Here is a 17,723-nt window from a genome sequence, read left to right on the forward strand (position 1 = left end):
GGTGCTAAGGCATTCACCTTGTCGAAAAACCTCACCCATATCTTGTTTTTCTGGGATGGGGGGTCTGTTGGACCAAGGAATAAGTGTGGCTCTACTCTGATGATTTCATCTACCATTACCTCCATCTCACTGTCTGTGAACTTTGGATTATTCTTTGGGGGCATGGTGATGGGTGGTGGTGGAGATGGATGGGTGAGTGTGTGTAGTAGTGAGGGTTGGTGAGTATGTGTATGGCTGGGTGACTGTGACTGTGCCTATTGTGTGGTGCTAATGTTGTGTAGGTTGTTGCTTTATGTCTCAGTGTGGTGGTGTTGTCTGTTTGCAGGTCTGTGAGATGTGCAAAGGATCATGGTCTGGATTTTTGTCTTTTTTATTGGTGGAGTTGTGAGTGTGTCTTGGCTGGAAATTTGTTTTTTTTTGTGGATTTTTAACTGCCTGTTTTGCATTTTTCTGTTCAATTACATCATTTCTTCAGGCCTGACGGGGACGTTCAGTTGTCCGGGTCATACGCCTGTAGTGTCACTTGCGGTGTGATCCGAGTCGGTCACACTGACATTGTGCTATGTTGCATGTTTCACGAATGCGCCGGTCGCGACGGGCTCTTTGAGTTGTCAATATCTCTGGTCTGTGTGAATCAGTTGTACGGCTTGGACGTACTTGGCTGGTTGTAAGGCGTGTGTTCGTGTCGGTCGGAACTGTAGCCGTTCCATGTCGGTCGGAAGGTTTTGGTTCAGTTTCCAAGCGGCGGCACCTGTACAAGTCGATCGGACTTCAGGACCTGTCCTTGTCGGTTGGAACGCTTTTCGACCCGGATCGGAATCGGGCCCTAAGTGTACAATATGCTACAGATAGTACTTTCGACTACCAAGTTAAAAAACTAATAGCACTAGCATATGTACCTGTCACTGATGTAGTAGAGCACTACAATATTCTAATAGAAAGCCCCTATTACAAAAGGAACGAAGACAAATCAAGCCAACTCCTAGATTACTTTGAGGACACCTGGGTAGGAAGACTACACAGATCAGGGCATAGAAGACAACCTAAGTTCCACATTCCTTGGTGGAATGTGTATTCAAGTACCTTAAACAAAGAAGCCAATACAAATAACAGTGTTGAAGGATGGCATAATGCCTTCCAAGCAACTACAAGCAGAGGGAAACCTACTCTACAGAAACTACTGGAATCTATACAGAAAGAACAAAGCTATCAAGAATTACGGATGGAACAATCTGTAACTCTAATAGGTCCAAAATTACCTAAGCAAACTCAAACTTTTTTTTGAACTACTCCAAAATCAGGTTACCCTATACCCATCAACAAGAGGCCTAGACTACCTATCCCTAATAGCCAAAAGCATATTATAAACTACATTTCCACAACTATTAATTACATTTCGTTCACAAAACAAACACTTTACACACATATATTAATATAATATTTTCACAACTAATATTTAATTGGCGTATATATATTTTTAATATGCTAAATATATATTTACAATCAAATATTATTTATCAAAATATACTATATATCACATTTACTTATAACAACATTTCCCAACCAAATAAATAGAAAAAATAAACTTACGATTTATGTAGCTGTAGATGATATATTCCAACAAGTAATAATCCTTGCATCTGTCTGTTAATCCATGGTATTAAAAAAATGCCCCCCCAAAAAAATGCAAAAATCCAACAGGTCCAATATAAATCTATCCTCGACAAATCCAAGTAGTCGAAACCCTCAAAAACCCCCAAAATATAATAAAATATAAAAATCGCTCCAGGAAAACCCGACAAATGAAAGAAAGTGTGATAACAATATTAGTTGAGCCAACTAATACACACTTCTTAAAAAGAAACGCGCCTTTCTCCCCAACGTAACATCGATTGACAGTAACCTGCAAAAAATATCGAAAGCATACCCCTCCCACATATATACTTCCAAATACATTAATTAAATACTCTAACAATACTTTTAAATAACAAAACAATACATATTTACTCACAATATCATCTATCTACACTAGGCCTCAAATACTAACTCACAACATCTCACTAAAATATTACTAACACCTATAGCACACCAAAACACGACGACCTAACAACAAATACAATTTATATATCCTAACTACACTCAAACATAAGTATTAAGTAAGATATAGGGGCCGATTCCGATCTCGGTCAGTAGGACACTGAATCAGGTTCGGCTTTAGTGGATCCGATTCGGAGGCTGCATTTCCGTCCAAATCGTGCACGAATCCGGACGTTGAAGTACGATGCAAACAAGTGCGAAAACTCTGTCCGAATCATTTCCGGGTCCGAACAGCTCTGTACAACTCGGTCACAAGCAAACTGTGGCATGCAATGAGACGTTTCATGACCGAGCTAGTACGATGCTCGATTCGGACAACCGATCGAGTCGGAGCATCCTGCTCGCGATAGCTCCCAGAGTTAGGGGGAGACCCATGGGTCTCTCCAACACAGGCATGTACGGTGCAGATGGCACCGATGCGTACCCACTGTATGGGGCGCACTTGTCCGTGACGTACCCATTCAGTCAATGGGAGCCCATGTACGCGTCGTACGACCGGCTCCCATTGACTTCTATGGGAGTCCAACCGAACCCAGTCCAACAGCACATAGCCGCATCGTACTCACTCGGGAGTCCGGATCGGTCAGAAAACACCCCGGATCAGGCTCGGTCGGAGTATTTTCCGACCCAGATTGGAATCGGCCCATAATAATTAAAATTCCCCTTACCTTGCTCAACGCGACGCAGCTTCTAACCGTGAGCTTCTACTGTCCTGAATGACCCAAAATAACATTATGCGGTTACAAAATAGTCCCTGTGAAATTAAAATGGCTGATTAAACATATTAAAGGAAATTAATAAAGTAAATAACAGGCATTATACTAAACTATAAATGTTATATATATATATTCCTTATATTGTATACTTTTTTCTACATCTTTAAAAATTAGTTTATAATTTATTATGCTTTGTAAAATTATACTAATAATTAAAATACATATATATGTATTATTATTATAATTCTATATGTACTTTTATTAATTCTAAACATTATTAAAATACATATTAATTATGTAGAAATGTAAAATAAAATGAACCTGTTTTAAAAAGTTATTTTCATGCAATGCAGCAATGTAATAATTCATGTTATTAATATTTTATATATATTAATAATATTACTTCGATGTATAATTACATGTCATAATAATATTTTTTCGAAATGTTAGATTGTTAACTACAGCATTATAGTGTTACAATATTATTTAAATATCAAACATACAATCATTTATTTTAATGTATATGTATTCACATTTTTTTATTAATGTTATAAATATATTATTTCCCAGCAAATGTTCTAAAGTCATAAAAAAAATATGTTTTGTAAATCAAAATATGAATTCTTCTGTTATAAAATTTAATGACATTTTCAATGTTATTTTCCCAAAAATATTGCATTAACTAATAAATATGTACAAAATAAACTCTCTTCCTGAAATAGATTCAAAGAGTTTTATTTGCATAATTAATTAAAATTGTTACAAAAATTCTCCTGATAAAATAACGGTGCAAAATTTATTAAAATACTAAAATTATTGTCTCTCAGCCTCTGTTTTGTTGGGTGGAGATGTAAAAGTTAGGGTGTCCCTAATAGTCTGTCAACTGGGTGAACCTCCTGTGCAGTTAGTTCTAAGCGTTTTCTTGCTTCTGCCATGAATTTAACTTGCGGCAAGCCAGAATTGTGGAGGAGCCTCCGAGCCAGCTTGTAACTGCCTGTCTGCAAGAACGGATGTTTAATGCATTAAGAATGGGTTTCAATAGAAGGTGTCTCTGAGTTATCAGGGCCGGACATAATGCGAAAAAGGTGGACGAGGGTTTCATTTTTGTACCCACAGAGGCGACATTCTTTCGTCTTGTGGGACTGTTTTCAGGACGGTAGGAGGTCCTTTGAGACGTGCATCCCCATCCGATAGGCTATAAAAGCCTTTTTGAGATGGCCACTAAAGTGGGCTACTAGATATGCTTGTGGTTTTGGAGTTGTAAATGAGTTCATAACAGTCCAGCCACGCCGGCGTTTTGCCAATGACTCTTTATCCTCCGAAAAGGATTTCCTTTTTGCTGCTGAGTTGGCTAATTTGTTTAGGCTTACTTTGGGCCATATGTATCAAGAAAACGATTTGGGATTCTGAATTTGCGATTGTTACCGAATCGCAAAATCAGAATCGCAAATTGGGATGTATCAACGCAATCGCAAATATTTAGCGATTCGCCCAAAATCGCTAAATATTTGCGAGATGGATAATAGCGATTCCTTAATCTGCAAAAATCGCTAAAGTGCGAGTTCGCATTCCGAAAATCGCAATATAGCGAGATCGCAGCCAGAAAATCGCTAAATTGCGATGTTCCCACGTGAAAAATCGCAAATTAGCGATTTTCTGGAAACATCCAATCGCAATCCTGATGCTTTATGATGACATCACCATCCAGGAAGTGAGTGATTTCCCATGGTGCTTCAGGATTGAGACTGAGAGTGTGAGAGTGTTGTTTGCTACTCAGGAGCCATGGCAGAAGGTGGAAATAAGGATGTCCCAGCAAGCCAGCAGGAGCAGCAAGAAGGGGAAGCAGCCAGGAAGAGGAAGCTCAAGTTCTCTGAGGCTGAACTAGAAACCCTCATCACAGAAATGGTGCCACACCATGAGGCATTATTCGGGAGGAGTTCCCACAAGGTGCCAGAAGCCAGCAAGAGACGGATTTGGGAGGGCATCCAAGCCAAAGTGAATGCCCTAGGAGTGACACACAGGATAGTGGAAGTGTTGCGCAAGCGCTGGTACGACCTGCGCCAGCGCTCCAAGGAGAAGTTGGCTGCCAGGCTGGAGCAGTCCCAGCTCACCGGTGGGGGAACCTCCAACGTCCCAGACTCTACACCACTGGAGGAGCTGGTAGAGGGCACACTGCCCCCACAGAATGTTGCGGGCGTGTCCGTGCTCGACAGCTCAGCACAACCAGCTGCAAGACCAGGTAAGAAGCATGCCTCCTCACCCTAAACCACCCCCAGCAACCCCCTGCAGCAACCTAGGGAATATGGGAACCACATGTCAGCCTAGAGCAAGTACACAGGCAGTCACAGCAATTTTTTATGGGAGATGTAGTCACAATAGTCTGTAATGTTGGAGGTAGCATCCAAATATAAAAAATGTCACATGTGCAGGTCAGGAAAGGTGAATGACACAAGTAAAGTCAGAGTACACTGTGAAATCATTTATTTGAACATCACATGAAATGAAAAAATAAGTAATGTGTGCTGTTCTATCCACAGCACCTGCAAGTGGAAAGGCAACAGCCAGTGCAAGTGACACAGGACCCCACGCCTCAGGAGAAGCCAGCCATGGCCATGATACAGATGGGGAGGGCAGTCCTTTCATCCGACCACAGTGACACAGTAGGAGGAACGTGAGGCCATTCAGAATCATGGATGATGAGGATGAGGACAATGAAAAAGTGCAGTCTGATGCACCAGTACCCCAGCATCAGGAGTCTAGACCACAGACCAGAGGCAGGCGTAGACCCCACACGGCCATCAGCTCCAGTGTGCACCAGGAAGAATCTGTTTTTGCCGGCCTCGAAATGCACATGCTTCAGGTACACCGCCTGCAAGCGAAACATATGAAGGCCATTCAGAGAGAGATCAGGGCAGGGAACATAGGAATGCGCGAAGAAATCAGGGGGGCTGTGCAGGAGCTGACTGCAGAGTTGCAAGCTGAACGCGCAGCCAGGCGCAAAGAAATGGCCCGCATGGACCACTACACTCGCGCCATTAACCGGCTGGTCTCCTCCACCAATATGCTTGCAAGGCGTGCCATAGAGACCCAGCGTGAGTTCTCTCACGGAATCCAGGATATTGCTACTGTGGTAGTGCAGTCAACTGCCACCCTGGATGAACTGCGTGCGCTGCGTACTGCTGGACCAGGGGTGCTTACCCCCAGTGAGGAGGACTCACAGTCAGTGCGGAGTTCCAACACACCACCACCCACTGTTGAGAGGCGCCGTAGTGGCCGGAGCACCAGGCCTGCCACACAACAATAGGGACTGCAGCAAAATGACTATTGCACACAGGGGAGAAATAGGGCCAGCAACAGTGTTGCACTTGCTGTATTAATGACTGATTTTGTTGCACTGTGATTTAAACATGTGCTTTGGTTTAGGAGAGTTCATTCATGTTCTTTGGGTGTGTGACATTGTTGCTATTGGGAATTAAACATGTTAGCAAAGGCAGAAGTTTTCATTGTATCATTATTACTCACCTAGAAGTAGTTCTGCATGATCTCATCATGCCTCTGTCGCCCAGCTGCAGCAGCAGCTACACCAGCTTCCATGTGTATGGGTCCAGGTCCCTCCACGTCAGAGGATTCTGAGTCACTCATCTCTATTGGTGTCCCTTTCCTGGTTGCAATGTTGTGCAGCATGGCACAAGCTACTACAATTTTGCAGCATGTCTCAGGGCTGTATTGGAGGGCTCCTCCACTTTTGTGAATGCATCTGAACCTGCTCTTCAATATGCCAAATGTTCTCTCGATGGTGCCTCTTGTTGAAATGTGTGCCCGGTTGTAGCGCCGCTCCCCAGCAGTGGCAGGATTCAGGTAGGGTGTCAGGATGAAATACCGGACTGCATAGGCACTGTCCCCTGTGGGTGGAAATGTTTAAAGGTCAGTCACTGTGATGCACATGCTGGCCATGATAAATGCGGGCTGACATTGTGTGCTTTTACCTAGTAGGTATCCCTCTCCAAATTCCCCTCTTGAGAGTCTACGGTATAGCCCACTGTGACGGAATATGAAGGCGTCATGTGTGCTTCCTGGGTACTTTGCCACTATGTCGGTGATTATGTTTTTGGCATCACACACCATCTGTATGTTCAGTGAGTGGTAGCATTTCCTGTTCCGGAATACATACTCTTTGTTTGAGGGGGGTGAAATGACAACATGTGTTCCATCTATACATCCTATGACGTGGGGGAATTGGGCAATGTTGTAAAAATCCTGCTTGGTTTGTGCTAGTTCCTGTGGGGTGCTGGGGAAGTGTATGTGGTGTTGCATTCTATGTGTCATGGCGTCGAGGAAAGCATGGAAAAAGCGCGACAGGGCACTTTGTGACACTCCTCCTGCAGAGGCTATGACCCCCTGAAAACTACCTGAGGCCAGCAGGTGTAGTGAACACAGGACCTGGATGTGTGTGGGTATGGCTTGTATCCTGCGGGTGGGGTGTTCTAGGTGGGGCCTGAGTTCCTCAATCAAATCAAGTATGCTCTGTTCCTCCAGTCTGTAATGGGTGTAAATATCCTCCTCAGTGTGTTGGAAGATGGTGGTGCGCAACCAGAATATCCTCTCCTACCGTCTCCTCCTCTGCGCCACAGCTCTCATCTTCGCCTCCTCACTATCATGTAGAGCCCGGACATTGTGGTAGAGAGTGTGTTGCATTCTGGGCTTGAATTTATACTTTGCACCTGGTTACCACCAGCTCCCACTTGATGGTAATTGCGATTCCTTATTTTGCGATTTTCCTTAAATCTCTATTTGCGATTGGTTGATACATTCCATTGCGATTTCTAAATAGCGATTTCCAGATTTGGGAATTTCGCTAACAGGTTTCAGCGCAAATTTGGAAATCGCTATTGGAATCGCTATTTCCCACTTTCGCAAAGTTTGGGAGTCGCTAATTAGTGATTCCTTATTTTGCATGCGTTTTTGGCTTCATACATTGGGATTAGCGATTTTTTAGTCGACCATTTATTTATTGAAAAGGTCAGTATAGCATGAAGGGCCAGTTTCATTTTCCTTCTAAAAAGACATTATGCACAGATTCATCTTCTGTCCTGTTGAATGTGTAAGCATTTTGTACAGTGTAACAACAACAGTACTATCTACCCTACATGCAAGCCATCAGATAGACTGTGCCTGTTTTTTCAAAAACTAGATCTATGTGGTCCTCTGTTCATTGTGTCGAATCTCCTTTTTTCCTTTTCATTAGCAATATAAATGTGCATGACATAATTGTTTGTTGCATTACTCGAAAATAGAGTTTAGATGTGCCACCCCTAGTATTAATCATGAAAGCAATGCCTGTCATATGCATATATATTTTTGTCATTTCTCCTTACTACAGGTCAACGAGAGTGTAAAAAGGCTATGAATATATTGACCTATACCGCACAAATCGTGTGAGTAAATGTATGTGTGTCTTTTGTCCTGACGAATGCTCCATAGACCTTTATGGCATAGGGAGCAGAAACATGTCGACTGAATTTATAAATAGGTACAACTGGACCCAGTAACTCGATCCAGAGTTGATACCGACAAACTTTTAATACCAAGTCAATCACTTTTCCATATTAAAACAGTTGTTCACAGGAGAAGATTTGGTTTTTAAAATTTCCTTCACCTTTTACTCTTCACTTACTCTACCTCTAGGGGTTGCCCCTCATTATCTGGACACTGCATTCAGACCCTGCGGTTGCCTCTGGGTGAGGCTGGCATAGAGCACAAACTACTGGATGCCCAATGACTATGCCATAACGCTTGTGTGGGGAAGATAATCAAGATACACCGTATACTACAACAACACAACGTTTATGAGGGTGTCCATTTCTGAACTAAAGGTTCTGAACGTTACAAGTGTCCATTCCCTCACTTGATTAATCTCGATTATTGAATGGATTCTGCTGCTCAAATATGTGACGGCTGCCGGCCTATCCCCCTTTGTGTCCCCATTCAAGATTGACAGTCCATATTCTGTTAGGCTGGATGCTAACTTTTTCCCACCACCGTTTGCGTTTGTCTTCACCTTCGCCTTGTTTTGGTCTATAAGGGCGTTGTTAAAATCCCCGGAGATAACCAGTGGGTATTGCGAGAAGGTCTTTTGCATGACCTTAATAAGTGAGAGCAGATTTGCGTGTTTTTCTTTTTGTGTCTTCCTGTCAGGGTGGATATAATTCAGAAAAGGGGGTGGTGATGGACAGAGTATCTGAATTAAGCAGAACACTCATACCCAGTCAAGAGATCAGGGCTTGATCCATCACCGTTTTTTAGCTCACTGCACCATCCCAGCTCAGAACCTGGCTACATGCAAATTAGTCTGTCCCTGGCCCAGTGCATCATGGGAACAGGGCAGACCAAACTACCAAGCCAATTCTTTTACTGGGAAGGAAACAAGCTTCCGGGGACCGGTTTCTGGCATTACAGCCGTCTTCGGCCCGGCTTGCTTGAATCCTGATGGTGCAATGAGCAAGGGACTCATGTCTGAGCATACCCTTCCACGCTTATGGTGGACAAAATGATTCAGAAAAGGGGGTGGTGATGGACAGAGTATCTGAATTAAGCAGAACACTCATACCCAGTCAAGAGATCATGGCTTGATCCATCACCGTTTTTTAGCTCACTGCACCATCCCAGCTCAGAACCTGGCTACATGCAAATTAGTCTGTCCCTGGCCCAGTGCATCATGGGAACAGGGCAGACCAAACTACCAAGCCAATTCTTTTACTGGGAAGGAAACAAGCTTCCGGGGACCGGTTTCTGGCATTACAGCCGTCTTCGGCCCGGCTTGCTTGAATCCTGATGGTGCAATGAGCAAGGGACTCATGTCTGAGCATACCCTTCCACGCTTATGGTGGACAAAATGATTCAGAAAAGGGGGTGGTGATGGACAGAGTATCTGAATTAAGCAGAACACTCATACCCAGTCAAGAGATCAGGGCTTGATCCATCACCGTTTTTTAGCTCACTGCACCATCCCAGCTCAGAACCTGGCTACATGCAAATTAGTCTGTCCCTGGCCCAGTGCATCATGGGAACAGGGCAGACCAAACTACCAAGCCAATTCTTTTACTGGGAAGGAAACAAGCTTCCGGGGACCGGTTTCTGGCATTACAGCCGTCTCGGCCCGGCTTGCTTGAATCCTGATGGTGCAATGAGCAAGGGACTCATGTCTGAGCATACCCTTCCACGCTTATGGTGGACAAAATGATTCAGAAAAGGGGGTGGTGATGGACAGAGTATCTGAATTAAGCAGAACACTCATACCCAGTCAAGAGATCAGGGCTTGATCCATCACCGTTTTTTAGCTCACTGCACCATCCCAGCTCAGAACCTGGCTACATGCAAATTAGTCTGTCCCTGGCCCAGTGCATCATGGGAACAGGGCAGACCAAACTACCAAGCCAATTCTTTTACTGGGAAGGAAACAAGCTTCCGGGGACCGGTTTCTGGCATTACAGCCGTCTTCGGCCCGGCTTGCTTGAATCCTGATGGTGCAATGAGCAAGGGACTCATGTCTGAGCATACCCTTCCACGCTTATGGTGGACAAAATGATTCAGAAAAGGGGGTGGTAATGGACAGAGTATCTGAATTAAGCAGAACACTCATACCCAGTCAAGAGATCAGGGCTTGATCCATCACCGTTTTTTAGCTCACTGCACCATCCCAGCTCAGAACCTGGCTACATGCAAATTAGTCTGTCCCTGGCCCAGTGCATCATGGGAACAGGGCAGACCAAACTACCAAGCCAATTCTTTTACTGGGAAGGAAACAAGCTTCCGGGGACCGGTTTCTGGCATTACAGCCATCTTCGGCCCGGCTTGCTTGAATCCTGATGGTGCAATGAGCAAGGGACTCATGTCTGAGCATACCCTTCCACGCTTATGGTGGACAAAATGATTCAGAAAAGGGGGTGGTGATGGACAGAGTATCTGAATTAAGCAGAACACTCATACCCAGTCAAGATAACAGGGCTTGATCCATCACCGTTTTTTAGCTCACTGCACCATCCCAGCTCAGAACCTGGCTACATGCAAATTAGTCTGTCCCTGGCCCAGTGCATCATGGGAACAGGGCAGACCAAACTACCAAGCCAATTCTTTTACTGGGAAGGAAACAAGCTTCCGGGGACCGGTTTCTGGCATTACAGCCGTCTTCGGCCCGGCTTGCTTGAATCCTGATGGTGGAATGAGCAAGGGACTCATGTCTGAGCATACCCTTCCACGCTTATGGTGGACAAAATGATTCAGAAAAGGGGGTGGTGATGGACAGAGTATCTGAATTAAGCAGAACACTCATACCCAGTCAAGAGATCAGGGCTTGATCCATCACCGTTTTTTAGCTCACTGCACCATCCCAGCTCAGAACCTGGCTACATGCAAATTAGTCTGTCCCTGGCCCAGTGCATCATGGGAACAGGGCAGACCAAACTACCAAGCCAATTCTTTTACTGGGAAGGAAACAAGCTTCCGCGGACCGGTTTCTGGCATTACAGCCGTCTTCGGCCCGGCTTGCTTGAATCCTGATGGTGCAATGAGCAAGGGACTCATGTCTGAGCATACCCTTCCACGCTTATGGTGGACAAAATGATTCAGAAAAGGGGGTGGTGATGGACAGAGTATCTGAATTAAGCAGAACACTCATACCCAGTCAAGAGATCAGGGCTTGATCCATCACCGTTTTTTAGCTCACTGCACCATCCCAGCTCAGAACCTGGCTACATGCAAATTAGTCTGTCCCTGGCCCAGTGCATCATGGGAACAGGGCAGACCAAACTACCAAGCCAATTCTTTTACTGGGAAGGAAACAAGCTTCCGGGGACCGGTTTCTGGCATTACAGCCGTCTTCGGCCCGGCTTGCTTGAATCCTGATGGTGCAATGAGCAAGGGACTCATGTCTGAGCATACCCTTACACGCTTATGGTGGACAAAATGATTCAGAAAAGGGGGTGGTGATGGACAGAGTATCTGAATTAAGCAGAACACTCATACCCAGTCAAGAGATCAGGGCTTGATCCATCACCGTTTTTTAGCTCACTGCACCATCCCAGCTCAGAACCTGGCTACATGCAAATTAGTCTGTCCCTGGCCCAGTGCATCATGGGAACAGGGCAGACCAAACTATCAAGCCAATTCTTTTACTGGGAAGGAAACAAGCTTCCGGGGACCGGTTTCTGGCATTACAGCCGTCTTCGGCCCGGCTTGCTTGAATCCTGATGGTGCAATGAGCAAGGGACTCATGTCTGAGCATACCCTTCCACGCTTATGGTGGACAAAATGATTCAGAAAAGGGGGTGGTGATGGACAGAGTATCTGAATTAAGCAGAACACTCATACCCAGTCAAGAGATCAGGGCTTGATCCATCACCGTTTTTTAGCTCACTGCACCATCCCAGCTCAGAACCTGGCTACATGAAAATTAGTCTGTCCCTGGCCCAGTGCATCATGGGAACAGGGCAGACCAAACTACCAAGCCAATTCTTTTACTGGGAAGGAAACAAGCTTCCGGGGACCGGTTTCTGGCATTACAGCCGTCTTCGGCCCGGCTTGCTTGAATCCTGATGGTGCAATGAGCAAGGGACTCATGTCTGAGCATACCCTTCCACGCTAATGGTGGACAAAATGATTCAGAAAAGGGGGTGGTGATGGACAGAGTATCTGAATTAAGCAGAACACTCATACCCAGTCAAGAGATCAGGGCTTGATCCATCACCGTTTTTTAGCTCACTGCACCATCCCAGCTCAGAACCTGGCTACATGCAAATTAGTCTGTCCCTGGCCCAGTGCATCATGGGAACAGGGCAGACCAAACTACCAAGCTAATTCTTTTACTGGGAAGGAAACAAGCTTCCGGGGACCGGTTTCTGGCATTACAGCCGTCTTCGGCCCGGCTTGCTTGAATCCTGATGGTGCAATGAGCAAGGGATTCATGTCTGAGCATACCCTTCCACGCTTATGGTGGACAAAATGATTCAGAAAAGGGGGTGGTGATGGACAGAGTATCTGAATTAAGCAGAACACTCATACCCAGTCAAGAGATCAGGGCTTGATCCATCACCGTTTTTTAGCTCACTGCACCATCCCAGCTCAGAACCTGGCTACATGCAAATTAGTCTGTCCCTGGCCCAGTGCATCATGGGAACAGGGCAGACCAAACTACCAAGCCAATTCTTTTACTGGGAAGGAAACAAGCTTCCGGGGACCGGTTTCTGGCATTACAGCCGTCTTCGGCCCGGCTTGCTTGAATCCTGATGGTGCAATGAGCAAGGGACTCATGTCTGAGCATACCCTTCCACGCTAATGGTGGACAAAATGATTCAGAAAAGGGGGTGGTGATGGACAGAGTATCTGAATTAAGCAGAACACTCATACCCAGTCAAGAGATCAGGGCTTGATCCATCACCGTTTTTTAGCTCACTGCACCATCCCAGCTCAGAACCTGGCTACATGCAAATTAGTCTGTCCCTGGCCCAGTGCATCATGGGAACAGGGCAGACCAAACTACCAAGCCAATTCTTTTACTGGGAAGGAAACAAACTTCCGGGGACCGGTTTCTGGCATTACAGCCGTCTTCGGCCCGGCTTGCTTGAATCCTGATGGTGCAATGAGCAAGGGACTCATGTCTGAGCATACCCTTCCACGCTTATGGTGGACAAAATGATTCAGAAAAGGGGGTGGTGATGGACAGAGTATCTGAATTAAGCAGAACACTCATACCCAGTCAAGAGATCAGGGCTTGATCCATCACCGTTTTTTAGCTCACTGCACCATCCCAGCTCAGAACCTGGCTACATGCAAATTAGTGTGGATATAAACCTTGAATATCAATATCTTCCACGGTTCAATCCCCGGTAAGGGTGCTTCGGTAATTCTAGTCACTTGGACCCACTTCAGGCCCACGTCTATCTTCTCAGATGTCCAGTTGTATTTATAGGTTACTTATGTTGATAATCCACTGCGGGGATGGCCATACTTAGATAGGCTTTCTGCATAAATTTGGTGTTCTTTAAACCCTGGAATCGAGCTCGGTTGTAATTTCCATGACTCCTGGATCAAAATGATGTCTTGTCGATGGAAAAAGGCTTGGGTTTCTTGATCTTGGGCCATTTCTCGAAAGCCGTGCACATTCCACGAGCAGATTGAAACTATATATTTCTTTCTTAAGTTAGGCAGGATCATCCGGTTTCGCGGTGTGAAGAGGGAGTTTGTGTCTGGGTTAGGTTGCTTTGTTGCTTAGGATGTTGGGTATCCAGGACCAATCCTTCTGTCGGCATGATGGAGGCTGATTGATTGTGGTTTGCGACTTGTGCTAAACGGCTCTGGCGTGGAGGCCCGGGCACCGCGTAGACAGGAGGTAAGTTGCCCTCTGCTCTCTTGCCCCTTGGTTTGATCACATATGTTAAATTGTAGGGGATAGGGGTACTTCGGACGCTTGTGTCGCAATATGGATATTCCCCATGATTTAAACTGGGATCTTGCAAGGTATATCCTTTCTACCAGGTCCCTTGATGCCCAAGTTGTAACTGTGTCTTCAATAGCCGCATTATTCGTGTTTTGTTGGAATTCGACGGAATAGAGGTCCTGGGTAGTGATTTCTTTTAGGGCCGATATTTCCTTAAACAATTTCAGCAGATTAACTCGATTAAGGATATCCTGGGTCCCCCTTGTTGGATATTCGGGGATGAAGGTTAGTTTTGAGTAAAACGGCTCTAGATGTTTGTCATTCTTCTTTTGTGTTGAGCCTGCTTTGCAAAACGACAGGTTGTGAGCTTGAATATTGTCGCAAACTTGGAGGATCGTTTCTTGTTCTTTCTGTACTACCTTGGTTGAGGTTACTGTTTTCTGAGTTGGGGCTGTGTTCGTTGTCTTCATTTGGACCGTGCTTTGCTACCTTCGCAGTAGTGAACATTTGCGATCCTTTTCCAGGACAGTAATTCGCATGGGGGTTGGCACAGATTTAATTTCAGGTGCTGCTACTGGTCCGTTAGGTTCGTGTACATTCCTTTCTGGTGTTGGTATTAGTTGTCGCTCAATAACGGTTTTTGTGCCAGGGTTAAAACACTCTTTATGAGTGCATTTTGAGCCCGAACTGTTTTTTGCCATGACTGATGTCAGTTTGTGTTGCTTACAGTCTCCGTATTCGGCCACTTGTGTTGGATTCATGTTTACTCTTTCCAGCTCTTGCGCTTTTAATTTCTGGTTAAATCTTGTGTCCGTTTGACTATTCACACCTATAGGTGGAGATGTACTCGAGTTGGCTCCTGTGCTAAGGCATTCACCTCTTAATGTTTTTAATGGATTTAGTTTGATGAATGGGTCTGCAAGGATGTCCTCTCCCGCTGGTGACCCATTCAGAAGTTTGGATTTGTCTTCAGAATGAGTGTTGATTTTAATTATGGGGAAGATTTTGAAGTGATCTGCGATTGGTTGCTTCTTGTACTTGAGCATGGCCTTCCTTGCCCTTTTCCTTTGTCTCTTTGTTGGTCTGTCCTCAATCAATGATGGTTGGGTAGGTTGTGTTTCATCGATGTCTAAGGCTGTTTTACCTAGACCACATTCCATTGGTGATTGTTCTTGATCCATTCTTTATTTGCTTTTTATAGGGCCATTGATCGGCTTTCTCTTGAGAATGGGTGGTTTCTCCGGGGTGGACTTAGTTTCTAACGCCTGACTGTGACCGCGTGATTGTTTTACCTCCCCTAGGATATCCATTAGTATGGCCGGGAGGCTTGCTAGCTTTTCAATAATACTTCCACATCCACAGTTTCGTTGTTGATTACTCGAGCTGGGATTCGGCTCTAATTTCCCCTGAGTTGTTAAAAGCGATGATAGGAAGTCCAGTTTTGCATTTATGCCCGAGATATGCCCGGCCACTAATGTAATCAGGTTGATCTGGACTTCCATTTTATTAGATTGGTAGTTCAGCACCCTCTTCCTGAAATAAAAATGAATATGTTTTCTGGATTTTTACTAATGTGTATTCCAATCTGTAAATATTTTTTTTCTTCTCTTTCTACCTACTTCTACAAAAATAAAGCTTCTTTAAAAAAAAAAACGCCTCATTACTGTTATATGTATGTATTATTATTTAATATTTAACTTAAATGTATTTATTTGATAAATGTACTATCTTAAATTACTTTAAATAAGAAATGCATTTATTATTAGTAAATTATCAAATTTACATCAATTGCACAATATAAATATATAATCACTGCACAAAATAAAAATCTTTTATTTCTTAACATATGATAACACATATTGTAATATTACTACAATTATTTATATAAATGTATTAAATACACAGCAAATAACATATGTAATATTAAAATCTTAGATAAAAGCACATGGCGGCCGTAGTGTGATCGGTCGCGGGTCTGCTCCTTCGGACATTCTCGAATTTTTGATGGCGGGTTAACAAATACGCATTAATGTGGTTGCCTGTGTGTCCGAGGCGGCGCGTTATCGGTAGTGGGTCCCAGTCTCCTATTTTCGACTGTTCGGTGATGAAAGAAGATCCGCGAAGGTACTAGCAGGCTCCCCCTTCACAGCCGAGGTTAGCGTGTCCAATTTCCAGAGCGGGGGCGGAGTAGCTCCCAAGAGGCCGCACTGGAGGTGGGAGGCGGCGGCAGTAGCTGCATGAGGAAACAGCGGCTTGTACTCCTTGTTTCTGCAGACCTGAGGGAGAGGACCAGCCCAGCGACCAGACGCCAACTACCTGGTTTCAGTGCAGGTGGGGGAGGGGTCCGGTCAGCGTGTGAAGCTCAGACCGAGGTCCCCGAAAAAGGGGGTGTGTTTGCATTGTTAAAACGCCGGGGTCTGGCGTTTCTTTTTTCTCCCCCCAGCGAGTCCGAGCCTGGTAAAGAGAACACCTGCTACCCAGGGTAGCGTAGGGGGTGCTGTTACACGGAGAAGGGGACTGGCCGCTTTCAAGGGTGTATGGAGTGTATGGAGTGGAGCATCAATACTCAAGAGGGACTATCCCCCAAAATTAAATAGATGCTCATTACGAGCAAGAGCAGCTCACTTAGCCGCCAATAGAGACATCCTACACTTTCCCCAGCGAGTCTCTCCGCCCGTAGCAGTAGCACCAGAAGCTAGGAACAAATTTCAAACATCAGTAAGGCAGCAGAAGCAGGCACAAGGGGTGCAAGATACTTTTGGGGGGACATCATTAGCCAAGCAGTCACAGGGCAAGGTTAGATCACAGGAAAGGAAGAAGAAAAATCAGCAATTGAAAAACAAAAGTTACTCCATCGCTGAAAACCTTCTACCAAGTCATCTCACTTACATCCTCAACTAAATTATAGCAATCGCAAAACAACATCATGCCCAGTCCCACCCAGGGGGGCTTCTGATCATTCCTCAACAGCGAAATCAAACACACCTACTCCAGCCCCTCCCCGATACCCAATTCTACGTCTAAAGAGAAGACGGGGAAGTCAGTAAAGATCAAGAAGGCTAAGATCTCCCAACCAAAACATCCAACTCAGGAGCAAATCATTCAATCTATAAAGTCAGCCTCAGTAGGGCAGCAGGAACTGGATATCCACCCAGAGATAGATCTCTCGAATAGATGTTTAGTGCTAGAGGAACAAGAAGACGCAGCCCAAGGAATTGACCAAGAACAAATTAATGTGAATGAAGAACAAGAACTCAGCAAGAAGGATTTAAGTCCCCCTACTTTAAATTTAAATCCACACTAATTAGCTGATTTGTTGTTGGCCATGAAGGAAGATATGACATCCAGATTCACGGTTTCTGAAGCAAATCAGGCGGAAATGGCCTCCCAATTTACAGTCTCAGAGGCAAACCAGGTAGCAATTCGGTCATCTTGTGAGGCCCTTGCTAAAAAATTGGAGGAGATCACGACAAGGACCG

Source organism: Lissotriton vulgaris, chromosome 1_1 (assembly GCF_964263255.1).
Source record: "Lissotriton vulgaris chromosome 1_1, aLisVul1.2, whole genome shotgun sequence".
In the NCBI taxonomy this organism is placed as follows: Eukaryota; Metazoa; Chordata; class Amphibia; order Caudata; family Salamandridae; genus Lissotriton; species Lissotriton vulgaris.